This window comes from Spermophilus citellus, assembly GCF_964194105.1.
Source record: "Spermophilus citellus genome assembly, chromosome: 17".
NCBI lineage: Eukaryota > Metazoa > Chordata > Mammalia > Rodentia > Sciuridae > Spermophilus > Spermophilus citellus.
In genome coordinates this window covers 22754558-22779424 of record NC_138199.1, presented here as the reverse complement: position 1 = coordinate 22779424, position 24867 = coordinate 22754558, and the positions used below count along the sequence as shown (strand labels likewise).

General features: G+C 41.3%; 3 pseudogenes across 3 annotated transcripts; 2 read left to right on the top strand and 1 right to left on the bottom strand.

Moving 5' to 3' along the window:
- Positions 1-811: 811 nt before the first annotated feature.
- Positions 812-2274, bottom strand: LOC308635537 (phospholipid scramblase family member 5-like; annotated as a pseudogene). Its single transcript has 2 exons — positions 2260-2274; positions 812-1330 (listed from the first exon to the last, which is right to left on the bottom strand). The product of its transcript is annotated as a phospholipid scramblase family member 5-like (transcript).
- Positions 2275-2311: 37 nt separating this feature from the next.
- Positions 2312-24366, top strand: LOC308635536 (polyunsaturated fatty acid lipoxygenase ALOX12-like; annotated as a pseudogene). Its single transcript has 15 exons — positions 2312-2377; positions 5815-5937; positions 6505-6706; positions 7924-8006; positions 8106-8228; positions 8320-8424; positions 8682-8842; positions 9485-9633; positions 10315-10503; positions 17640-17726; positions 17950-18100; positions 18414-18584; positions 23632-23732; positions 23890-24061; positions 24188-24366. The product of its transcript is annotated as a polyunsaturated fatty acid lipoxygenase ALOX12-like (transcript).
- LOC308635471 (exportin-1-like) lies at positions 12355-15744 on the top strand (annotated as a pseudogene). The gene is made up of 2 exons: positions 12355-12577; positions 12625-15744. The product of its transcript is annotated as an exportin-1-like (transcript).
- Positions 24367-24867: the final 501 nt, after the last annotated feature.

The following is a 24867-nucleotide window of genomic DNA, read 5'->3' as shown; positions in this document are numbered from 1 at the left end:
TATTGGTGAGAGAGGTGTGTTGGAATCATTCAATATTATTGTACTGGGTTCTGAGTCTTTAATTCAAGTAGTGTCTGTTTTATGGAATTAGGTGCACCAGCATTTGGTGCATAAATATTTACTATCATTATATCTTCTGTTAGACTCTTCCCTTTACCAGTATGAAGTGACTTCTTTGTCTCTTCTGATTAATTTTGGCTTGAAGTCTTCTTTATTGAATATGAAAGTAGCAGAATGACAAAAGTTCTGGCTGACTGAGCCCCATGGGGCTGAGGGATCTGGCTTTTAATAGTGATGTTTAGCTTGAGATTTCTCTAAATCCTCAATCATATGTCCCTTGGGCAACCTGCAATAACATTTTCTGTGTGACTTCCCCAACCCTGCATACCTCTGCTACTGTCCCTTTTCCACAACATCTTGGGAAATTTTGCATTATTATTTCCCTGAAGAAGTCATCTATTAGCCTGCATCTCATAAACCTCTTCAATTCCAGTAATTCCTGAATTTGGTCTCTTAATGTTGTCCCAGAGTTCTTATATGGTCTGGTCATGGTTACTTATTTTCTTTTCTAATACCATCTGAATGTTCAAGGCCAAACACTTTGTCCTCCAGCTCTGAGATTCTATTTTCAGCATTGTCTCCTCTATTAGAAAGACTTTCTTTTTTGCCTCATTAAATTATGTTTTAATAAATATAATAATTAACATTTTTATTAAAAAGAAAGATCTCAAGCAATTCAGATCTGAAATCAAGGATTCAAGGTATATTGAAATACATTCTGCATATTTTATTGTTTTCACCATCTTACTTATTATAATCCAGTTAGTGAATGTTCAAAGAACATAAAATCAAAGTGAAAAAAAGCACCAATCATTGCTGCTTTGTCACATCTAGGTCTGTAGAAATGTGTATTCCAAAGCGTGGACATTTGTAAAGATATCGTTTACAAATCCTGACCAATATTTCAAAACCTTACCAATTGTAAGCTTTTCATTAATGGTTTTCACCTCAAAATGCACATTTCCAAAACAGTCACATGTTGCACAAAAGGAACAAAAGTATATTCTTTGTTTGCAGTTTGCATTGTGAATTTGGGTTGAAAGAGGTTTTATTTCTGAGTAACATAACCAACTAAGGGCTTGGATTTCTAACTCTTGCAGGTAGCAAGAGCACCAGCAGCTGATGGATATCAAGGTCCTGTTTACTCTAATCAGCTCCTGACCTGACTTTTCTGTGATTCTTAGAATTGCAGAGTGGAACAGAAAGTATGATTGAAGCAGCTGCTTTCTTCCACTGACAAGTAAATAATTTGTCCTGAGCTAATTTTAATCTAATATGTTTGGAGATCTCAGTTTCTAGTATCATTCCAGAACCTCCACTTGCTGGTATACAATTATCAGTTCTAATTTTTCCTCTGCAGTATGATTTATCTTTGGTTTCCTGAAATTTAATTACTATGTGTCTTGGTGTGGGTTCTTTGATATGTATTCTGCTTGGGTATCTCTAAACTTCTTGGGGAATTATCAGCCGAAATGTTTTTTTCTGCTTTATTTTCTCTGTTTTCCTGAAGGATTCTAATTACAAATATCTTAAACCATTTGATTTTGTCACACAGATCTTGGAAGCATTACCTTCTTTTTTCCTTTCCCATGTTTATTTATTTATTAATTTCTTTCTTTCTCCCTTCCCTTTCTCTTTCCTCCTCCTTCTCTTTCTCTTTTTCTTTCTTTCTTTTCCTTCCTTCCCTTCTTCTCTTCTTCTTTTCTTTCATACTAGGGATTGAATCCAGGGACACTGCACAACTGAGCTACATCCCCAATCCTTTTAATTTTTTTTTATTTTTTGAGACAGGATCTTGCTCATTTGTTCAGTCTGGCCTTGAACTTGCAATCCCCATTTCAGCCTCCTAAATCGCTGAAGATTACAGGTTCCCAAGAACATCCCCCTAAGAAAACTCAACTGACTCTTAACTATAGATAGGAATAAGGTCAATTTGATCAGTTGGTCTTAAACACCTAGCAAAACTAGTTATAACCAAACTACAGTCACACCCGAACATTTAAAAGGAGAGGCAATATTTCTTTTAATGTAATTTAAGATATACAGTTGGGTCAGCCCCGCCAAGAGTAAATAAAGCTGGAGAATTTAAAAAAAAAAGAATTTTTAGACAGGAGTGCCTAATAACTATCAATAAAGATTATCAGGGTCAAAAGTTTATTTTGGTCAATTTAAGGCCTATAAATTTTCCTAATCTCCTACATCGACAGACTTCATCTGTGTTTGCTAGTATGATTATCTAGCCCTACATGACATGAATAAAGGGATCTCTATTAAACACAGAGGTTATACCAATAAAAAGGTATTTTACAAAAATCAGGTGAGATTAAATATCTTAACTACATCTTATGGGGACATCTGTGACATTATAAAAATCAAGGGTTGTGTTTACATTTTGGATAACTCTGACAATGTAACTAATATCCTTAAAGATTTACATTCCCAAATAGAGGCCATGTCCACATTGGTCCTGTCATGGGCACAACTTCTTAGCTCTTGCATCTCCTGTTAAAAGAATTACTGGTTTCTATCATCATCATGATATTCATTGACATGTTCTAGATGCTGTGACATTTATTTTGTATTAATCTTAATCCAATACTCATGTCTTCTTTGTTTCTCTCACAGAAGCACCCATCTCTACAATGACTTTACAACCTGTTCACTTTGAACTAAAATTTTGCCACTGATCCAAAATATTCCTAAAACTGTTTGCCCCATGTCACTCCCTCTCAACCTGAAGCAGCCAGAGCCATCATCACCCATTTCCCCTTAAAACAGTAAGGATTCCCTATTCAGGACAATGAGATAAGAACAAAGGACAGATAGCTGATTATAAATAAAAATTAAAAAATTAAAAGGAAAAAAATTTAAAAAGTGATAATCAATTAGGTTCTACGCCAAGAAACCTTTTAAAATCAAGAGGCCATTGATAGTAAACTTGGGGCTAAGTTAAATGCTTTAGAAGTTACTGTAATACGTTTAGGCAATCAGATACAGAGTCTTAAGGTCAGACAACAATTATAATGCCATGTTTCTTATAAATTTATTTGTGTAACACCTGTTTATACAATAGCTCTCAATGGGATTGGAAAAACACAAAGATGCATCTATTAGGAATTTAGAATCATAACAATGTTCGTTTAGTGTGGGGAGCCACTATGAATGACTCACACCTTCCATCCTGAAGCAAGAGGCTCTGACCTATCACTACATTTCGTGGTAACTTGGGCATTGCCCCAGCCCAGGAAGTAGAAGGCATGTCTTCAGGAGCAACACTCACCTGTTCCTTTGTATATACCTCTTTGCCCTGTTTGGGATAGAATATTCCATGGAAATGCCCTTTGTGTGTCCCCTTCTCTTGCTCTGCCTTTGGATGTGGCCTTCCTAGATATCAGTCAACCTGCAGACAGCAGACATCAGGAGGCTAGACTCAACCCTCTGAAACCTGACTTTTTGCCTCATTTGAATGGCTTCTCCTCAATAAAAGGGTTCAGCAAGTGCTCTTTTCTCTCTTTCTGTGAACCCTTAAGGTCAGAGGAGCCATCACAGGACCCCCAAAGAAAAAGGTATCTCTGTCTCTTGTATGATTATTTCGTGCCAGTCCAGTTCACCTGGAGTGAACCTGAGTGTTTAGTTGTGAGAAACGTGACAGTTTAAATCTCTTACAACTGCACCACTACATCCAAGTCATACAGAAAAGTAAGATTCCTATGTCATCTCCTGCCAATTTTGCAAAACAGCTATTAAATGACCTAAATGGTTTCAATCCTTAGAATAGGTTGTGTCACTATTCCTCCATCAGAGGACAATGTCCCACCTGGCCCCATTTTTACTTAAAAATGTCTCTGTGTTTTCTTTGTGTTTTTCTCCATCTCCCATCACCCCTACTCAAGATCCTTTGTTGATTCTATATGGGTAGTGGCACCTTTTCCCAAGTTTCAAGTCAGCATATTTTTTTGATGGTGCCAGGAATGCAATGCCCTGTGTCAACTTTATTCAGGATGTTTCTAAGAGCTGTGTTTGCAGCAAGAAACCTGGAGGATGACGTGATTTCTCCCAGACACAGAAAGACTTGCTTCTATTTACTACAAAAGTAGTAAGTCCCTCAAACTCAGTGGTCCTCTCCTTTAACACAGATCATCTAGGCCCATCTGTGTCACCCCATGGAATTGCGGGCAGGGGGAGCTGATGTGAACATGAAGCAATGAATAATTCAATCCTTTTTCTCTGAACCAGGGGTCTTGGGTCTTTTGTCAGCCTCTTCCAACTGGTAATGGGCTAACCCATTAATGAAATCATTAGCTTATAAATGTGGTAAAATTACAGACCCTTCCATCCAACTAATTGTTCATTTTTTACCAAGTAAAAATTAAATGTGATAACCCCTTCTTGGTAAAGATGCTAGGAAAAAACTTTTTGCATTTTTAAAAAATTTTAATTTTTATATGTAACAGCAGAATACACTACAATTCATATTACACATATAGAGTGCAATTTTTCATATCTCTGGTTGTACATAGAGTCACACCATTCATGTCTTCATACATGTACTTAGGATAATGATGTCCATCTCATTCCACCATCTTTCCTACCCCCCCATACCCCCTCAGAACATTTTGATACCATGATGCCTTTTTGGAAAACAAATTTACAATATGAGCATAAAATATGTGGATACTATATTACTCAGTGATACCATTTTTGAAAGCCTATAATATAAAAGCTCTGTGTATTCAGAATATATATATGTAAATATGTGTGTGTGTGCACACACACATATGTATGAATGCTTTAAAGCATTCATCATGGTTGTAACTACTAATAACACCATAAAGATTCACCAAAAGGAGAATCCTAAAAGTTAGTGAAAACAATAATTAGATCTCTACCTAATGATCTGAATATTCCCACCATGGATTTCTCTCCCATCATGTGTTGTTATTTGTATCATGTACTGTGAAAAGCATGTTCCAAGAAAAAAAAATTATGTTACCTCATGTTTCCATATAAAACAACATATAAATAATTCTATGAACAGGAAAGAGTGGAAATAAGGAATCAAAATGGACTACTGAAAAAAATGACTTCTCTTGGGGTGGGTATGAAGGATAGAAAATAAAAGAAAATTTTAAAATGAGCTACTCTCTAAGTGGATCAACATATAAAATCATATTACAGTGAAGACTATAATTTCCCCCTGAACTCTTGATTGTCCCTCAAAAGGAGCCTTCTGTGACCAAAAAGGACAATACCAATGCCCTTCAGGTGGCAAGATCTGGCAGAAGAAAGGAAGGTGGGTTCAGTTGACATGGGCACAAGGTAAGGCTGTAAAGAACGGACGTTGGCACCCAAGATCTTTCAGGAAATGCTCACTCTGTGCTACTCAGTATTAAAACAGGAGGGGAAGAAGAGAGAGGCCTGGAGAGAAACTCTGATGGACTCAGCCTGTCCCCACTTCCCTTCTTCGTGCCCCCTCGCTTGGCCCCTCACCTTCCTCAAAGTCGCTCTTCTCCACAAAGAGGAGCAGCCATCTCCACCCCCACATGGGGATAATTGCAGGTTCAGGCCTGTCTGGGGTGGGTACCTGAAACGCCCCAATCCTACAGTGGGCGGACACACAAAACCCTGATTTATTAAGCTGGGGGCTGGTGCTTCAGGCAACGCATCAAAAGCAGGTCCCCTAGACCTTTCCCAAGCCTTATTAACGGACAGCTATTACAGAGGCAGCAGGCAGGGGGCGCCAGGAGCCGCTAGCGCATCCTGGTGGCCACTGGGGTCTGGGTTTTCTCAGGGTCGCAGAACCGCGTGCAGCTGTGGCTGGTGGGGGCTCAGCTGGAGGCAGAGCTGGAGCTGCAGCTGCGACCCAGGCCAGGCGAGGTCAGTGGGTGGGAGCCGGGATACCCGCCATCAGCCAGGCTAGGATTGCAGAGCGATGTGGGCGAGCAGTAGGAGACTGGGGGAGAGTTCCAGCGGGACAGCGCGGGCTGGTACTCCCGCAGCGTAGGGAGAAAGGGGGTTCGCGGAGAAGCGGGTAGTGTTAGGAGTCATAATTCCGGATTAGGCTCAACCCCCTTCTTCATTTCTCCGACCCTGGTCCTGGCGGCCTCCAACTCCATCTCCAAATGACCCCAGAGTCAGTGTAACTATGCCACCAGTGGTCAGCCTTGAAGCTCCTGCAAGCACGATCCCGGTGACAGCTCAGTGAAGGATGATGCTCCGTCGTCAGTTCAAGTCACTGCTTGCAATGCACTGCGGGGGCCCCCGCTTGCTCGCGCTGAAATGGAGCCTAACAGAGACCCCTGGGACAGGTCAAGCAGAGGAGGAAGGGAGGTGCACGCTGTCTTCCGAGGCCCTGATAAACTGAAGTTCCACCAAGGGCCCGTTCTGCCCTCATAATGGCTTCTCAGGTCCTTCAGCTAAGTCTGGCGAGTCTGACCCCCACAGGAGGAGGAGTTTGCTCTGGACACTCCAGAGGATCTGGGGCCGCTGCAGTTCGTGAAGCTGCGCAAATAGCACTCATTGGTGGACGACGCATTGTTCTGCGATCGCATCACCGTGCAGGGTCCGGGAACCTCCGTGGAGATCGCATTCAGGTGCTACCGCTGGGTGCAAGGCAAGAGCGTCCTGAGCCTGCCCGAGGGCACTGGTGAGCCGGCAGCGTTGGGGAAGTGGGAGCAAGGCCTCTTCAGGAAGTGCTGGGGGCAGAGGAGCAGAAAAGGACTGAGTAAGGTCGGTGGTGCTTAGAGAAAGGATGGACCCCGAGGCACGTGGAGTGCAGGGATTCCAGGATGCACGACAGGAAAAGGGAAGAAGTTATGAAGTCCCAAAGTTTTACCCAGAATAAGTGATGCTGCGAGTGAGGCTGGAGAGGGATAAGTGATCTGGAGATTCTGTCTTCCAAAAAGGTGAAGATAGAGAGTGGGAGATGCAGCAATGAAGGAAAACAGAGAAACACAGTAGAAAGGATTCCTCTATGTTAGGGCAGCAGCAGGTAAGGGGCTCATGGAATAAGGTGGTCAGTAACTTGTGAGCAGGACACAGCTATGGAAACAAATGACAACGATGTTGGAGAGCTGGTTTGGGTGGCATAACAGGGAATTCAACTGTGACGAGTGGAGACACGGTAGAAGATGGGGATGAATGAGGACAGCAAATGCTGAAATTCTTACCATGGGAAAAAAGGAGAAAAACATCGTGACACAATTAGGGATATGGACATGGTAAGAATAGAAACATGGACTATGTACTTCTGAAGAACAAGTGAAGTTAAATACAGGTGAGAATAGAAACAAATTAGGTTTATATAAATTATGGGATGGGGAGACTGATAGACTCTTGGAACCTTTTGTTAGGTAGGATAAGAGGCTGAAAGTAATGTGCACAGAAATTCTTTTAATCAGGAACAGGTGAGGGTGGAGGTGGAGAAGGGTAGTGTATATAAGTAGAGCTAACATGAAATATGTCATTTGGAAGACAGAGGAAGATGAGGACAGGGAAAGGCCAGGACTGGCTAAATGTACCAAAGTAATATGTGATTATGTAGGCTAAGTGTGGACATGACAAGAGATTAAGTAGAGGATTCAGAGATAATGATGAGTAGGGACTGGAGGATGAATGTGAATTAAAGAACAAGAAAGTATAGTAAACATGGGATATTTGCTTTAGGAAAATTTTCACTGAGATTGGTGGAAATCAGGAATAAGGTGTGAATAAAAATAGATAAAGGATGTCACAGACAAATCAGGGGAGGAGGAGCCAAAGAAAAAGGTGACAGCATGCTGTAATATAATTAAGAATAGAGATGAGAACAAACCAAGAATGGCACCAGTTTGGACAAAACTGTGTGATCTATCATCTCCCTAGCTTGCCTGGCAGGAGACAATGCCTTGGACATCTTCCAGAAGCATAGAAAGAAAGAACTGGAGGAAAGACAGGCATAGCTACCGGTGAACACCCACCCTTATACCTCCCAATTTTTCCACATCTTCCTATCTCCTGCTCCATTCCTGATCCTATTTCTTCCTCAACTCTTTCCCATCTGCTAGTTGGGGCATCTGGAAGGAAGGGATACCCCTGAAAATAGCTGCAGACACGGAGAATGATCTGCCCCCAGACATGAGATTCCATGAGGGCAAGAGGCTGGACTATGAATGGACAGCAAAGACAGAGTAAGGAGAAGGTCAGAATGGAGTGGGGGCTAGTGGATCGCAAATCAGGAGGGATTTGGTTAGTTGATTGTTTCCTCTGATGCTGTCCTAGGGCCCGGGAGGTGGTTTTCAAATGTATTTACACTCTGCTGACATCCTGGACCCACCTGGGAGAATTTGATCAGATATTTTGGGGGCCAGAAGAGCGCCCTGGCTGGTCAGTGGTTCCCCCAGGCCTCCGTGACCCCTTGAGGTCTTTTTTTTTCTCCAAAGTCATCCATGGCGCTTGAGAGTCTCCCATATCTTCTTGCCAGATGAGAAATAATTATAACTCGCCATCTCAGAAAGGCCTGAGGATGAAAACATGAGGGCTGGGTAGGGTATGATCATATGCCTGAATTCTTGGGATAGAACCTGCAAGAGAGGAATATCCAGGTAACTATTTTCCTCCCATTCTGCATCCCCACCCCACAGAGAAAGTTCATCAACGCTGGCAAGAGGATGAACTATTTGGCTACCGGTTCCTCAATGGTGCTAACCCCATGCTGTTGAGATGCTCTACTTCTCTGCCTTCCAGGCTGGTGCTTCCCCCAGGGACAGAGGAACTTGGGGCCCAGTTGAAAAAAGAACTCCAGGTACTTCCTCCCATACTCAGTTGATCTATCCTTGGCAATGTGGCCCAGAGATGTAGTGATGTTAAGAGACCAAATGCATGTCAGAGGGAGGAATGTTGTCTTAACCTGCTGTCCTTGGTGTAGAGCACTATGCCGGGAAGATCTAAGAGAATAAAATATGTAGGAAAAAACATTTGACACTGGTGAGAGCTAAATACAGGTAGCAGGTGTTTAGGATATGATGGGAAACGGACGCTGGATATTCGCACAGTTCTCCTACCCCAACACTGCTCCTGCCCTCTGATCCTCCACTTGCCTGGCTTCTGAAATTAGTGTGCCTGTGGTTCACAGTAGATTGGACAGGTATGGTCCTCTGCACAATGAAGGGTTGTTCCTAGGGAGCCTTCCCAAGATAATGGCACGAAGACAGATTGAACATCTTTACATTTCTTTTCCTTTGCTCTGATGCTGTGGGGGCATTCTTCCAATTTTTTTTTAGTTGTAGTTGGACACAATACCTTTATTTTATTTATTTTATTTTTATGTGATACTGAGGATCGAACCCAGAGCCTCACACATGCTAGGCAAGCACTCTACTGCTGAGCCACAACCCCAGCCCCAGTCTTCCGATCTTAACCATGCATACATTTCTCCTTTCCCCAGAATGGTTCCCTGTTTGAGGCTGACTTTATCCTGCTGGATAGAATTCCAACCAATGTGATCCAAAGAGAGAAGCAGTACCTGGATGCCACCCTTGTCATGCTGAAGATGGAACCCAATGGGAAGCTGCTACCTATGGTCAACCAGTTGAGGTACCCTGAGCATCTCACTCCTAACACTGTTCTCTGTTCATCTTACCTGTCCAAGGACAGAGAAACCTGGCTCTTTCTCTCTTTCCATCCTTACTCCTGACCTCACTGCATGAGAACTATCTTCATATCTATCTGATCGCTCCTTTCTAGTTTTCAGATTGGTCACTACTTATCTGGGCATACCTGAGAATCACAATGGCCTCTCTTGGTTTTCATGCTGAAGTTACTCAATCTCTTTTGATCTTTCAATGCGGTAAATATCTCTTCTTTCTTAAACATCTTTTCTTCCTTAATTTTAATATTTTCACTACTGTTTGCACAGTCATTGATACATAATATCAATTTCTCATTCTCACCTTCTTTTTCCCATTCTACCACCAAAGCTCAGACGCCCGTCCTGTGTTCCCCAAAGCACTGTTAGAGCCGCCATACTGATCCCTTCCTTCCATTTCACCTGCATTCACACAAACTTTCATGACACTTACATGGTGTCATGGCTAGTGACAGACAATGTGGAAGTGTCCTACTTCCTCCTACTTGGTTTTCACTTTCTCAGAGGCAATTACTTGATTTCAGTCATTTCCATTTCCCTCAAAATACAGAGCAAAGTGTCTTACATGTGGCAAGAGGTCAATGAATGTTTGATTCCTCTTTCTTTTAGCTCCAAACTCCCACCCCCAGTTCTCCTACCCCAACACTGTTCCTGCCCTCTGATCCTCCACTTGCTGGCTCCTGGCCAAGTCCTGGGTCCAAAATTCAGATTTCCAACTGCATGAGTTCCAGTATCATTTGCTGAACACTCACCTGCTGGGTGAGGACATTGCTGTTGCCACCATGAGGTGCCTCCCAGGACTGCACCCTGTCTTCAAGGTACAGGCTCCACCCTCCAGGTCCCATCTTGTACCTCAGAGAGAGGAAAAACCCAACAGTTGTATGGGATTTAAAAGCCTAAGTCTTCAAGATATGACCATGACACTGATGATTGGCACTCAACAAGCATAGGTATGGTGTCACAGCACAGAATCTTCATAGTGTCTTATGAACAGAGGGAGAGAAAGGAGACAGATAACTATTGCAAGACCTTGACCTTGGTTTTATTTTAATACTTAAATTCTTTTTATTTTGAGAAAATTGTAGATATACACAAGTTAAGAAATAATACAGAGTGATCTCATCTATCCTATGAAGTCAAATACTTGGATTAATTAAGTACACATTGTAAGTCAGTTCTCTGAAATTCTCTGCCAATGGGTCAGGAATAGAGTAGGAATATAATTTGTTAAAGCGAAATGTTAGTTCTGCCTTAGGAGATTTATCATTTGTGTGGAAAGTCAGACAGCAATTTCTGGAATTAGAGAGACATAGAGAGGTGCTATAGTATTGGTGGAGATGTTCCACCATAACTGAAGTAGTCAGATAAGCAGAAAATCAAAGGACAGAGTTAAAGAGAGCAGAGAGAGAGCAAAGCCTGACAGATCTCTTGAACCTGCCAAGAGTGAGGTGGATAAAGAGCTGCATTTGCATGGTGGTATCAGGAGGTGGGGAGGAAGGAAGAAAGGAAGGGAGGAAGAGAGGGAAGGAGGGACACCAATGATCATGGGAAACCGTAACTGCAGCATGCCTGAGTGCAAAATTGGAGAGGCAAGGTCAGAGGTCTGTGCTTCTGAAACACCTGGGAGTCCTCAATATGGGTGAGTTGTACAGACCTTATTTTTAAAAGAGTGAGTCTGGTTATTTATTGCTGGGCATAATGCAGAAAAAAAAGATGTGTAAAACTTGCTTTAAAAATTTTTGGAAATCGAAAAAACTCAACCGAGATGGAATCTCCCAGTCTGAACCGGTTTCAACCGGTTCCGAGTTTGAGGCACTAGGAGGAGGGGGAGAAGCGGCTGCAGCGGCCGTGGCAGGAGCAGCGGGAGCTACAGCATCAGCCAGAGCAACAGTAGCTACAGCCCCGGCGGCGGTGCTTGTTCCAGTCTTTGCTGCTGCAGTCCGTGCAACCACCCAGAGGGGGAGGGGGGAACCACCAGTCGCTGAGGAGCAAGAGAAGGGGGGAAAGTTTAGGCGAGCCGGGGTGGGGGGGCCCAGCGCCGGAGCCGCGTGAGAGTAGGAGCCATGTTTTGGTAGGGGGGAGTCGGACTGCAACTGGCAGCAGAGCGTTTCCCCCGACCATGTGGACTCTACACCCCCTACTCCTGCCGCTCCTGCTGCCGCCTGTGGCTGGAGGGTCTCCCTGGGGCTGAATCTTTGGGACTTGACCCCGTTCCCCTCCCCCTTTGCTCACTCCCCAGCCGGGCGGGAGCATTTATCCCTCAGATTAATTCCCCTTTTTTGGGGGGGGGCGGGGGGTGTGTTGGGGGGAGGTGCCCCTGGAATAGTAAATATTGAGCTTTTTTGCCCTTCTCTCCGTTTTTTAATTTCCTTTTTTTAAGGTGGGAAAACTGAAACCCACCTTGATTTCCTCCCCTTTTCTCCTTCCCCACCTTCCCTCGCCCTAAACCCCGACAAGGAAGGAAGAAGCAGTTGGTTCAATTTCTGGCATATCTTAAGAATTAAGATATTTGAAGGGAGCTTATACTGAGCTACCCTGAAGATCCTACTTAGAAGAAAAAAGCCATGTCTGCTAATCCATGCTTAAAAATTTGCCATCAAGACTTGTTAACTATCAATTTTTAGGGCTATAAAAGCCTAATAATGGATTCTCTTAAAAAATAGTAATCTATGCCAGCAATTATGACAATGTTAGCAGACCATGCAGCTCATCAGCTGCTCGATTTCAGCCACTGGATATCAACCTTTTAGACAATGTGGTGAATTGCTTATACCATGGAGAAGGAGCCCAGCAAAGAATGGCTCAAGAAGTATTGACACATTTAAAGGAGCATCCTGATGCGTGGACAAGAGTTGACACAATTTTGGAATTTTCACAGAATATGAACACGAAATATTTTTAAAAACTCAAATTTGTCTTGTGAAAAATGAGATGATTAGAGGAACAGAAAGAAAGCAACAGTATTATGGACTACAAATTTTGGAAAATGTGATAAAAACAAGGTGGAAGATTCTTCCAAGGAACCAGTGTGAAGGAATAAAAAAATACGTTGTTGGCCTCATTATCAAGACGTCATCTGATCCAACTTGTGTAGAGAAGGAAAAGGTTTATATCGGGAAATTAAATATGATTCTTGTTCAGATGCTGAAACAAGAATGGCCCAAGCATTGGCCCACTTTTATCAGTGACATTGTTGGAGCAAGTAGAACCAGTGAAAGTCTTTGTCAGAATAATATGGTGATTCTCAAACTCTTAAGTGAAGAAGTGTTTGATTTCTCTAGTGGACAGATAACGCAAGTGAAAGCAAAGCATTTAAAAGACAGCATGTGCAATGAGTTCTCACAGATATTTCAGCTGTGTCAGTTTGTGATGGAAAATTCTCAAAATGCTCCACTTGTACACGCAACCTTGGAAACCTTGCTGAGATTTCTGAACTGGATTCCACTGGGATATATTTTTGAAACAAAGTTGATCAGCACCTTAATTTATAAGTTCCTGAATGTTCCAATGTTTAGAAATGTCTCTCTGAAGTGCCTCACTGAGATTGCTGGTGTGAGTGTAAGCCAATATGAGGAACAATTTGTAACACTATTTACACTGACGATGATGCAGCTAAAACAGATGCTTCCTTTAAATACTAACATTCGACTTGCATACTCAAATGGAAAAGATGATGAGCAGAACTTTATTCAAAATCTCAGTTTATTTCTTTGCACCTTTCTTAAGGAACATGGTCAACTTATAGAAAAAAGATTAAATCTCAGGGAAACACTCATGGAGGCCCTTCACTATATGTTGTTGGTATCTGAAGTGGAAGAAACTGAAATAGTTAAGATTTGTCTCAAGTACTGGAATCATTTGGCAGCTGAACTCTATAGAGAAAGTCCATTTTCTGCATCTGCTTCTCCGTTACTATCTGGAAGTCAACATTTTGATGTTCCTCCCAGAAGACAGCTGTATTTGCCTGTGTTATCAAAGGTTCGTTTATTGATGGTTAGTCATATGGCTAAACCAGAGGAAGTATTGGTTGTAGAAAATGATCAGGGAGAAGTTGTGAGAGAATTCATGAAGGATACAGATTCCATAAATTTGTATAAGAATATGAGAGAAACATTAGTTTATCTTACTCATCTGGATTATGTAGATACAGAAAGAATAATGACTGAGAAACTTCACAATCAAGTGAATGGTACAGAGTGGTCATGGAAAAATTTGAATACATTGTGCTGGGCAATAGGCTCCATTAGTGGAGCAATGCATGAAGAGGATGAGAAACGATTTCTTGTTACTGTTATAAAGGATCTATTAGGATTATGTGAACAGAAAAGAGGCAAAGATAATAAAGCTATTATTGCATCAAATATCATGTATATAGTAGGTCAATATCCAAGGTTTTTGAGAGCTCACTGGAAATTTTTGAAGACAGTCGTCAACAAGCTGTTTGAATTCATGCATGAGACCCATGATGGAGTCCAGGACATGGCTTGTGACACTTTCATAAAAATAGCTCAGAAATGCCGCAGACATTTTGTTCAGGTTCAAGTTGGAGAAGTAATGCCATTTATTGATGAAATTCTGAACAACATTAACACTATAATTTGTGATCTTCAGCCTCAACAGGTTCATACATTTTATGAAGCTGTGGGATACATGATTGGTGCACAAACAGACCAAACAGTTCAAGAGCATTTGATAGAAAAATACATGTTGCTCCCTAATCAGGTGTGGGATAGTATAATCCAGCAAGCAACCAAAAATGTGGATATACTGAAAGATCCTGAAACAGTCAAGCAGCTTGGTAGCATATTAAAAACAAATGTGAGAGCCTGCAAAGCTGTTGGACATCCCTTTGTAATTCAGCTTGGAAGAATTTATTTAGATATGCTTAATGTATATAAGTGCCTCAGTGAAAATATTTCTGCAGCTATCCAGGCTAATGGCGAGATGGTTACAAAGCAACCACTGATTAGAAGTATGAGAACAGTAAAAAGGGAAACCTTAAAGTTACTATCTGGTTGGGTGAGCCGATCCAATGATCCACAGACGGTAGCTGAAAATTTTGTTCCTCCTCTGTTGGATGCAGTTCTCATTGATTACCAGAGAAATGTCCCAGCTGCTAGAGAACCGGAAGTGCTTAGTACCATGGCCATTATTGTCAACAAGTTAGGGGGGCATATAACAGCTGAGATACCTCAAATATTTGATGCTGTTTTTGAATGCACATTGAATATGATAAATAAGGACTTTGAAGAATATCCTGAACACAGAACGAACTTTTTCTTACTTCTTCAGGCTGTAAATTCTCATTGTTTCCCAGCCTTCCTAGCTATTCCACCAACACAGTTTAAACTTGTTTTGGATTCCATTATTTGGGCTTTCAAACACACGGTGAGGAATGTTGCAGATACAGGCTTACAGATACTTTTTACACTCTTACAAAATGTTGCACAAGAAGAAGCTGCAGCTCAGAGTTTCTATCAAACTTATTTTTGTGATAATCTGCAGCATATCTTTTCGGTTGTGACAGACACCTCACATACTGCTGGTTTAACAATGCATGCATCAATTCTTGCATATATGTTTAATTTGGTTGAAGAAGGAAAAATAAGTACACCACTAAATCCTGGAAATCCTGTTAACAACCAAATGTTTATTCAGGAATATGTGGCTAAACTCCTTAAGTCTGCATTCCCTCATCTACAAGATGCTCAAGTAAAGCTATTTGTGACGGGGCTTTTCAGCTTAAATCAGGATATTCCTGCTTTCAAGGAACATCTAAGGGATTTCTTAGTACAGATAAAGGAATTTGCAGGTGAAGACACATCTGATCTGTTTTTGGAAGAAAGAGAAACAGCCCTTCGACAGGCCCAGGAAGAGAAACATAAACTTCAAATGTCTGTCCCTGGCATACTTAATCCACATGAAATTCCAGAAGAAATGTGTGATTAAAATCTGAAGTCATGCTAGGTTTTTTCCTCTTCAACTCTTGTTGGCAGACAAGAATAGTATCTGGATATTTGTCGACCAAAATGATGCCAATTTGTAAATTAAAATGTCACCTAGTGGCAAAAAAAAAAAAAAAAAAATTTGGAAATCGTAATGTCACTTTGAAACAGGGAACATAGCCAAGAAGGCAGCAAACATGTGCATACTTAGGCATCAGAGCAATGATCAGAAACTTCAAAGTCAGGTAAAGAAGCCAGTTTGGAGACCAAGATGAGCTTTTCAGTTTTAGATACAGGGAGTTTGAAGTATTGGTCAGATATGCGAGTGAGTACTTGGCAGGCAGAACAACAGAATTGTAGGTGGATGCAGTAAGACATGCCTGTAATCCCAGTAACTCTGGGGCCGGGGCAGGAGGATCACAAATTCCAGGCCAGACTCAGCCACTTAGTGAGACCCTGTCTCAAAATAGAAAATAAAAAGAACTGGGAATATAACTCAGTGGTAAAGCACCCTTGATTTCAATCCCCAGTACAAAAACAAACAAAGAAAACTGAATTGTATTGATGCTTGGAGTTCCCACCCCAATCCTAATCTGGGCTGTAGTAATTTTGGTTTTTAGGGTTACAAAAGCAAAGTAATTATTAATATAGTTCATGGAATCTTATATTTGATGATCTTATGATATTTTGCATCACCATGTTCTTAACTTAAATTATTAAGTATATTTTTATACTTTAAAATCCTTGTTTACTAGCTTGGCCCCCTCCATATTTCCCTAACCTCAATATAACAACTTCATCACATGGCAAACAGCTGCATTGTTATCAGGACCCACCAGAGGTATCATTAAAGGTCATATAGGCAGGTTTTGCATGCAGATTACCAGCATCTGAATATTGAATCTTGGCCTCAGTGCTTACTCAGATGTGTGCTTTGGGGTCCTCATCTCTGAATGGAGATAATAGGATCTCCATCATGAGGTTGTTAAGGCATTAAATGATAAAATGTGGTGTCACAGAAAAGTATTGGTTTTGTTTTATTCTTCGGGTTATTATAATTAATTATCATCATTATCCTCATTATTGTTAGGGACTCTAATTTGGGTTCTTTATTCCCTTATTTTGGAGGTCGTATGTTTTCTGTGATGCCAATATCCTTCCATGAATTTTCTGAAAAGACCAGTATTGAGGGGCTTTAATGCCTTAAAACCAGAAGTATCACCTCAATCTTGCCCTTGGCCCAGTATCAAACAATCAAAATGTGAAAAAACTATATGAATCTTGTATATCGAACAAGTTATAATGGGGGAACCACCACTTAGCATAAAAATAAGCATGTGTCAATGATAAGTGGCCTTCATTAGGGGACATATAGGGCCTAATTAGGAATGGCTTAAACAGGTAGCTTGATGTGACATCTTTAATCCTGATTAAGACCTAAAAATAAAAAAGGAAAATGATGAGTAGATAGATGTGTGGTTTTGAAATAAGCACAGGCTTGTTTAAGTTATGATGATGTGAAATATAGAGAAAGAACACATTATATCATAAGTTAAGGGGCAAATTCTTTAAAATACAACTGTGTTCAAGGTGAATATAATAAAGGCAAAGATCTCAAGAACTTCTGTGTGCCAGGTAGTGTTCCAAACCTGCTGCTCAGTCACTCTCAGAAGCAGTACTGCAGCACCTGCGATAAGACACCCCATCATGCCCCTGGTAACTGATGAGGAGACTGACACTTAGAGGGTTCATTATGTTGCTCAGGTATCAAGGTGAGTAGTGAAATGTGCACTCAAACCCCACTCTGTGTGGCTCCAAAGCCCAACTGTCATGGAAGCTGGAGGATATGGGAGTGAGTGGTTAGAGGAGCAGGGGACCAGACTATCAAAGTAGCAGCAGGGACAAAAGCATCAAGAATAGAGCAGGACACCATTCTGTGTTCCAGACTCCACAAGAAAGGACCCAAGCATGGCCTCCATTAACCACCCTTCCAATCTCCTGCACCCCAGCTCCTGGCGCCCCATGTCCACAACACTATGGAAATCGACACCCGGGGCCGGATCCAGTTTAACTCAGATGAAGGAATATTTGCAAAGGTAAAGAGGAACTTGAACATGGATCTGCCTAATCATCCACTTCTCTATAACTTCTTGACATCCTCAAGACCCCAGACCAACCTGCGTGAATGGCCTGATCCTTAAACTCGTGAGCTCTGTTCCATCACATAGATGACTTTAAATCTGAACAACCCCATTTCTGAATCCCTGTATAATAGGCAATTATTCTGTTCTTCAAGCCTTGTTAACTTTCTCATCCTGGGCAGTGAGCACAGGTGGAGGTGGTCATCCAGATTTGGCCGGTCAGGCAATGACTCAGCTGACCTATTGCTCCCTCTGTCCTCCTGATGACCTGGCTGACCGGGGTCTTCTGGGAATCCCAAGTGCTCTCTATGCTCATGATGCCTTGACCGGTAGATGAGAAGCAGCTAAGAAATGGGGAGTGGGAGTGGGAGAAGGAGGGTGAGGTTCTGGCTTGAGATCAGCATAGGGCAAAAGCAAAGATGGTAGGAGAGCTGTGAGTAAGTAAACCATAGGATCTGGTGGCATGGGGGATTATGTTAAGAAGAGTGTCTGGCAACCATGTGCAGTGTAGGGAATTCCTGGAACTCTTGACTTACAACTTCCTTTACACAATTGTGTCATAAACCTGGGGGATGTTCCAAAAGGCAAGTCTACTAGGACCTGACCCAGGTTTAGTGGCATGATTAGAATAGTAGAGGTCAGAGGCTGGAGCCTTCTGGGATCACAGATTTCAGCTCCCTTCTCTGAGTAGGTATGTGGAGGGGATCATCCACCTCTTCAACCAGAGGAATGATGTTGTGAGGGGGGATCCTGAGCTGCAGGCCTGGTGTTGCGAGATCATGGAGGTGGGGCTGTGCCATGCCCAGGACAGAGGTAAGATCCATCTCAGAGACAGGAGCGCTTTGGAGACTCTGCCAGAACCTCTTCCCAGCTCTGCTCCTCTGAGACAGAACCCCAACCTCTCCTGACACCACTCCCACCATACCTGAAAGCATCTGAATTCCATTCATAACCCCCTAAGACTCAGAACACTTCTAGATCCCAAGGATTGTCTCCTCAGAGACCCTGACCATCAAGCCTACTCCTATCCCCATCACAGTCACAGATGCCTATAACCTACCATGTCCTGGGACCCAACCAGGCCAAAGCCAGTGAAGGATTCTGTCCAGTTCATGCTGGGTCTCACCTTCTATCTTCATGGTCCCCTGTTTTCCTGCCTGAAGAAATAAACAGGAAAATTTTCACACCAAAGCTTATAAGGACCCCCTCTGGCTTCCCCTCTCTTCCTGTCTGTGACTATCCACCATGCAGAGAGGCCCAGGCCAGAGTGCAAGGGCATTTCCAGATGCAACCTCAGTACCATGCATGCTTTGGCTCAAACCTGACTCAATTCCCTTATCCTTGGGACTCAGGTTTCTTTGGCCAATTTGTCCACCCCTCTTGGATCAAGATCCTTCTTCCCTTCCATAGCTCTCTTCTTTCCATGAAATATAGAGGGTTTACAATACACACTTAGATATATTTTTTAACTTCTGATTCACCCATTGTTCCCCCTTATCTTTCAGTGTTCTCTGTATCTCATCAGTTAAATGTTATGTACTAAACAAATTTTAAAGTACTAATTTCAGTCTCTTCCTCTTCCTAGTTATGCAACCTTGAACAATTTACTTATTCTTTTTTCTCGTTGACTTTTGGTTTATTTATCTCTAAAATGCATATACTGTTTTCATTCCCTCCTCACCACTTACCTCACCGAACTTTTGTGATGCAAATGAAATGTGTGACAATGCCAAAATGTGTCTACTGCATATTGTGAGTTGTTTAATCATACGCTCCACGCCATCAAAAAATACCTCCCCAATGTGGTCAGCATGGAACAGGAGAATCCAGGCTCTGACAGATAGTAGATGACTTTGGGCTGATCACTAAGTTTTTTGACCCTGACTCACCGTACTAATTTTATCTTTTTATTCTGTAATTTTGATGCTTTGACATCTTGGGGATTTGCTGACCCTGAAGGTACTGCCTTTCCCAGGGCTAGCTAACTTCCTGTGTGCATGTCTTTCCTGTGCTAACCAACCATCTGAGAGCCCACACTCCTAACTACTTCCTCTTAGGAGCTCTCACACTCCAGGCCTAAATTCTGAGTCTATACCCCTAATCACTTCCTCTAGGGAGCTCTCACACTCTAGGCCTGAATTCCAGAGGCATTGATAGACAGGTGGGATGGTACCTCAAATGTGACAGAATTATCCAAAACAGCCAGTCCTAAGCCTGCCTATTCTATCTTACTCATTCCTTATTGTGAAAACCATAATAGAGGCTCTTGCTCCAGTTGCCCTCTACTCCCTCTGTTCCCTGGCAGGCTCTTGTGCTTCCTTGTGTGGCCCCCTAAGGTATAGCAAGTACCTTTCATTTGGAACCTATAAGTATAATAAACCATCTTTTCAATGGCATTAATCTCTTGTCTGTTGGCCTCATCATACCTGAAAGGTAATGAAAATAGCTGGGCATGGTGTCACATAGCTGTAATCCCAGCAATTTAGGAGGCTGAGGCAGGAGGATGACAAGTTTGAGGCTAGCCTCAGAAACTTAGTAAGACCCTGTCTCAAATAAAAAAGAAAAAGGGCTGAGGACAGAGTTCAGTGGTAAAGTGCCCCTTAGTTCAATCCCCAGTACTTAAAAACTAAACTAAAATAAATAATGAAACTATATTTCAAATACTCACCTGTAAATTGAGTGGAGTGAGATAGCTGACATTTGAGCTACTTCCTGTGTCTGAAATGAGACAATAACTTCTCTTTTCCTAGCATTATTATTCAGTCATCTATAAGAACTGCCTGGAAATAAGAAAGCATGCTTCTGTGTTTGTTTAGGGGGATGTGAATTTTATTGAAATCAAATAGACCAAGAGGAAAAAAAGATCTAAGTCATAGGTATACAACTTAAGGACTTTTACTAAGGTGGCCCAGGGGGATAATCACCACTTGGATCAAGAGTCAGAACTTTACCAGCTCTCTCAAAATCTCCTGTCATACCCATCCAGAGGCAATTACCATCCTGACTTTTCACAATGCAGGTTGGTTTGATTTCTTTGTAACTTCATATAAATCGAAATATGAGCTTGAACTCACTTATTTCATTCTCTGAATAATGTGAGAATTACACATGCTGTTGCATATAGCATGGACTTCTTTCACTGTCACGCCTGTATAATATTCTATTATGTGAATATGGTACAACTTATTTTTCATTTGTGCTATTGATAGAAATTATGGTTGTTGTTTCCAGTTTGTAGCTATTAATCTTAATGCTGCTGTGAACACTTTTGAGTAGGTTTTTTCTTTGTACATATCTAGGAGAGAGATTAATGAATCATAGAGTACATGCATGTTTTGTTTGAAATAGTTTCTTTTTTTTTTATTCTAATTTGCTATATATGACAGCAGAATTCAATTCATTTCATATTACATAAATAGAGTACAATTTTTCATGTCTCAGGTTGAACACAAAGTAGAGTCACACCGATCATGTTTTCATACATGTACATAGGGTCACGATGTCTATCTCATTCCACCGTCTTTTCTATCCTCACACCCTCTGCCTTCCCCTCCCTCCCCTTTGCCCTATTTAAAGTTCGTCTATTCCTTCCATGCTCTCCCTCAGCCCCATTATGAATCAGCATCCTTATATCAGAGAAGACATTTGGCATTTGATTTGGGATTGGCTTACTTCACTTAGCATTATATTCTCCAACTCCATCCATTTACCTGAAAATGCCATGATTTTATTCTATTTTATTGCCGAGTAAGAGTCTATTGTGGATATATACCACATTTTCTTTACTCATTCATCTACTGAAGCACGTCTAGGTTGGATCCACAGTTTAGCTATTGTGAATTGTGCTGCTATTGATGTGGCTATGTCCCTGTAGTATGCTGTTTTTAAGTCCTTTGGGTATAGTCCTAGGAGAGGGATAACTGGATCAAATGGTGTTTCCATTCCAAGATTTCCAAGGAATCTCCATACTGTTTTCCATATTGGCTGCACCAATTTGCAGTCCCACCAGCAATGTATGAGTGTTCCTTTTCCCCACATCCTCACCAACACTTATTGTTGTTTGTAGTCTTAATAGCTGCCATTCTGAATGGAATGTAATAAACTCTTACAGTAGTTTTGATTTGCATTTCTCTAATTGCTAGAGGTGTTGAATATTTTTTCATATATTTGTTGATTGATTGTATATCACCTTCTGAGAAGTGTCTGTTCAGTTTTTTGGCCCATTTATTGATTGGCTTATTTGTGTTTTTTTATTGTTGTTGTTGTTGTTTGTGTGTGTGTGTTAAAGTTTTTGAGTGCTTTATATATCTTAGAGATTAGTGCTCTATCTGATGTGTGAGGGGTAAAAATTTGCTCACATTCTGTAGGCTCTGTATTCACTTCACCGATTGTTTCTTTCGCTGAGAAGAAGCTTTTTAGTTTGAATCCATCCCATTTATTGATTCTTGATTTTAATTCTTGTGCTATAGGAGTCTTATTAAGGAATTTGGGACCTAATCTGACATGATGGAGATTTGAGCCTACTTTTTCTTCTATTAGGTGAAGGGTCTCTGGTTTAATCCCTAGGTCCTTGATCCACTTTGAGTTGAGTTTTGTGCATGGTGAGAAAAAGCAGTCATGAAATTCATCTGGAAAAATAAACAGACCAAAATAGCTAAAGCAATCCTTAGCAAAAAGAGTGAAGCAGGTGGCTTCACTTAAACTAGTAATAAAAATGGCATAGTATTAGCACCAAAATAGACTTGTAGACCAATGGTACAGAATAGAGGACACAGAGACAAACCCACATAAATATAGTCATCTTATATTAAACAAAGGTACCAAAAACATATATTGGAGAAAAGATAGCCTCTTCAACAAATGGTGCTGGGAAAACTGGAAATTTATATCAACAAAATGAAATTGTTTTAAATAGTTTATGACAGTTTGGGAAAGCAATTGTACCAATATTAATTCCTTCTAGTATAGGACAAGTTATAACCATTTCATTTTCTCTTAAGTGTACCACAGAGAATTCTGTTATTTCCTCTTTAGCCATATTAGTGGGTATATTTAAGTTGTATTACCCCCAATGACTAGTGGAGCTGAGTATCTTTACATAGAATTAGTAACTATATGGATATCCTTTTCTGTGAAAGGCCTTTTCAAGTATTTGCCCATTTTCCTAAGATTTATCTGTCTTCATCCTACTGACTTTTAACCATTTTTATAAAAGGAGATATTTGACCAAGAACCTCTTCTACCTCCTTACTCTCCAAATCTTACCATAAGAGCAATAGCTACTATGTACTGAGGGGATTTATGTAATCATCTCACTAATAAGGTAATTATTGTTATTATTGTTGTAGTTGATTATTATTATTGCCATATTCAGAGAAAAATATTAAGGTTCAAGGAAGTTAGTCAATTGGTCCAACTGATGCAACTGGTCAGCAGCAGAGCCAGGACTGGGACCCAGGGCTTATGCCACAGCCTGTGCTCTGGACCACAGCACTCCCTACGTCACAGGTGATCTTCAGATAGTCTTTCCATGATATATATATTAACCAAATTATGAAAAACCCTTCCTGAGTTTTCATGTACCTTTTCCCTGTTTTATTTCTAATCTTACCACTATCTAACATAATTTTGTTATTTTATTTTCCTTCCATTTTAGAATCTAAGCTGTAAGAGGACAGGGATATTGATGTGTTGTACCTACCAGTGTAGTCCCAATGGCTTGACAGTGCCTGGTCCATAGAGTTCCAGGGTTTTTGAATTAATGCATAAATGAATTCATGAACACATACTAATAACTAAGTCTGTGTTTCTTTATCCCCTCTGGGTAATGTTTCTAAAAATTGTTTTTTTCTTCTCCTAGGTTTCCCTGCCTCTTTTCAGTCTTGGCTTCAACTCTGTCATTTCCTTACCATGTGCATCTTCACATGCACTGCCCAACACGCAGCCATCAATAATAGTTAGGTAGGGACCACTGACAGCAACGGTCCCTGAGGTCTAGGTGGGTGCAACCAAGTGCCTAGACTAGCGGGATGCTTGAAGGGGAAAACTGGAGCTTGGGGTCCTGAAGTTCAGAGTCCTTGAGTGACTCCAGATTCTTCTCTCCCCGCCACCCCTCAAGCTGGACTGGTTTTACTGGGTTTCTAATGGCCCATGCTCAATGTGGATGCCCCCACCCACTACCAAGGAAGGTGTAACAATGGCCACAGACATGGGGTCACTACCCAATGTCCAGCAGTCCTGTCTTCAGATGCTTTTTTCTGCGGCAACTGGGCTGATGGCAGCCAGACATGGTGAGAAGGGCTCTTTGGAACTCCAGGGGTATGGAAAACTGAAGAAAAGCATTGCAGTGAGGGGCTGGACTCTGGGTCCCTCTTTATTGGAACTAGGAGCTAATGCATCCATTCTTTCTGCTACAGTTGCCCCCAGGACATCACAGAGAAGACTATTTCTCAAGCCCTGAGCCCAAGGCGGTGCTAAGACAATTCCAAACAGATCTGGATAAACTGGAAAGGGAAATTGTGGCCGGAATGAGAAACTAGACCTTCCCTATGAATACTTGAAACCTAGTTGCATAGAGAACAGTATCGCTATCTAAGCCTGAATGTGCTCAAATATTTGCCCCTTTGAAAACCATGGGCCACCATTATAGTTATCATTTTCTCTTGAGTTTTATGTTTTCCTGTGTCTGAGTTTCCACAGTTGTATTTTCTTTCCTGAGTGCCCTACCTGAATGTGTCTCTAGTCTGAGGCCTTGCTCTCATTTCCAGGTAATCTAAGACAATGATCTTTAACCTGAAACCACATTCCTTACAGAAATCAACCATCAGGTAGCTTTCTCCTGTCCCTAAAAAATTTGTCTTCTCCATTTCCTATATAATAATTTTAGATGGATTTTTAAATGTGACATTAAAGATAGGTCTGATTTTATTTTTAACATCCAGATATTATCACAACACTTTTCATTGAAAAGTCCATCTTCTTTCACTGATCTATAATGCTGACATAAATCAAGCTGCCATATACAAATGGGACTATATTATTTCACTCATATGATCGTCTTATGTTGTACTGCACTGACTTAATTACTATAGCTTTA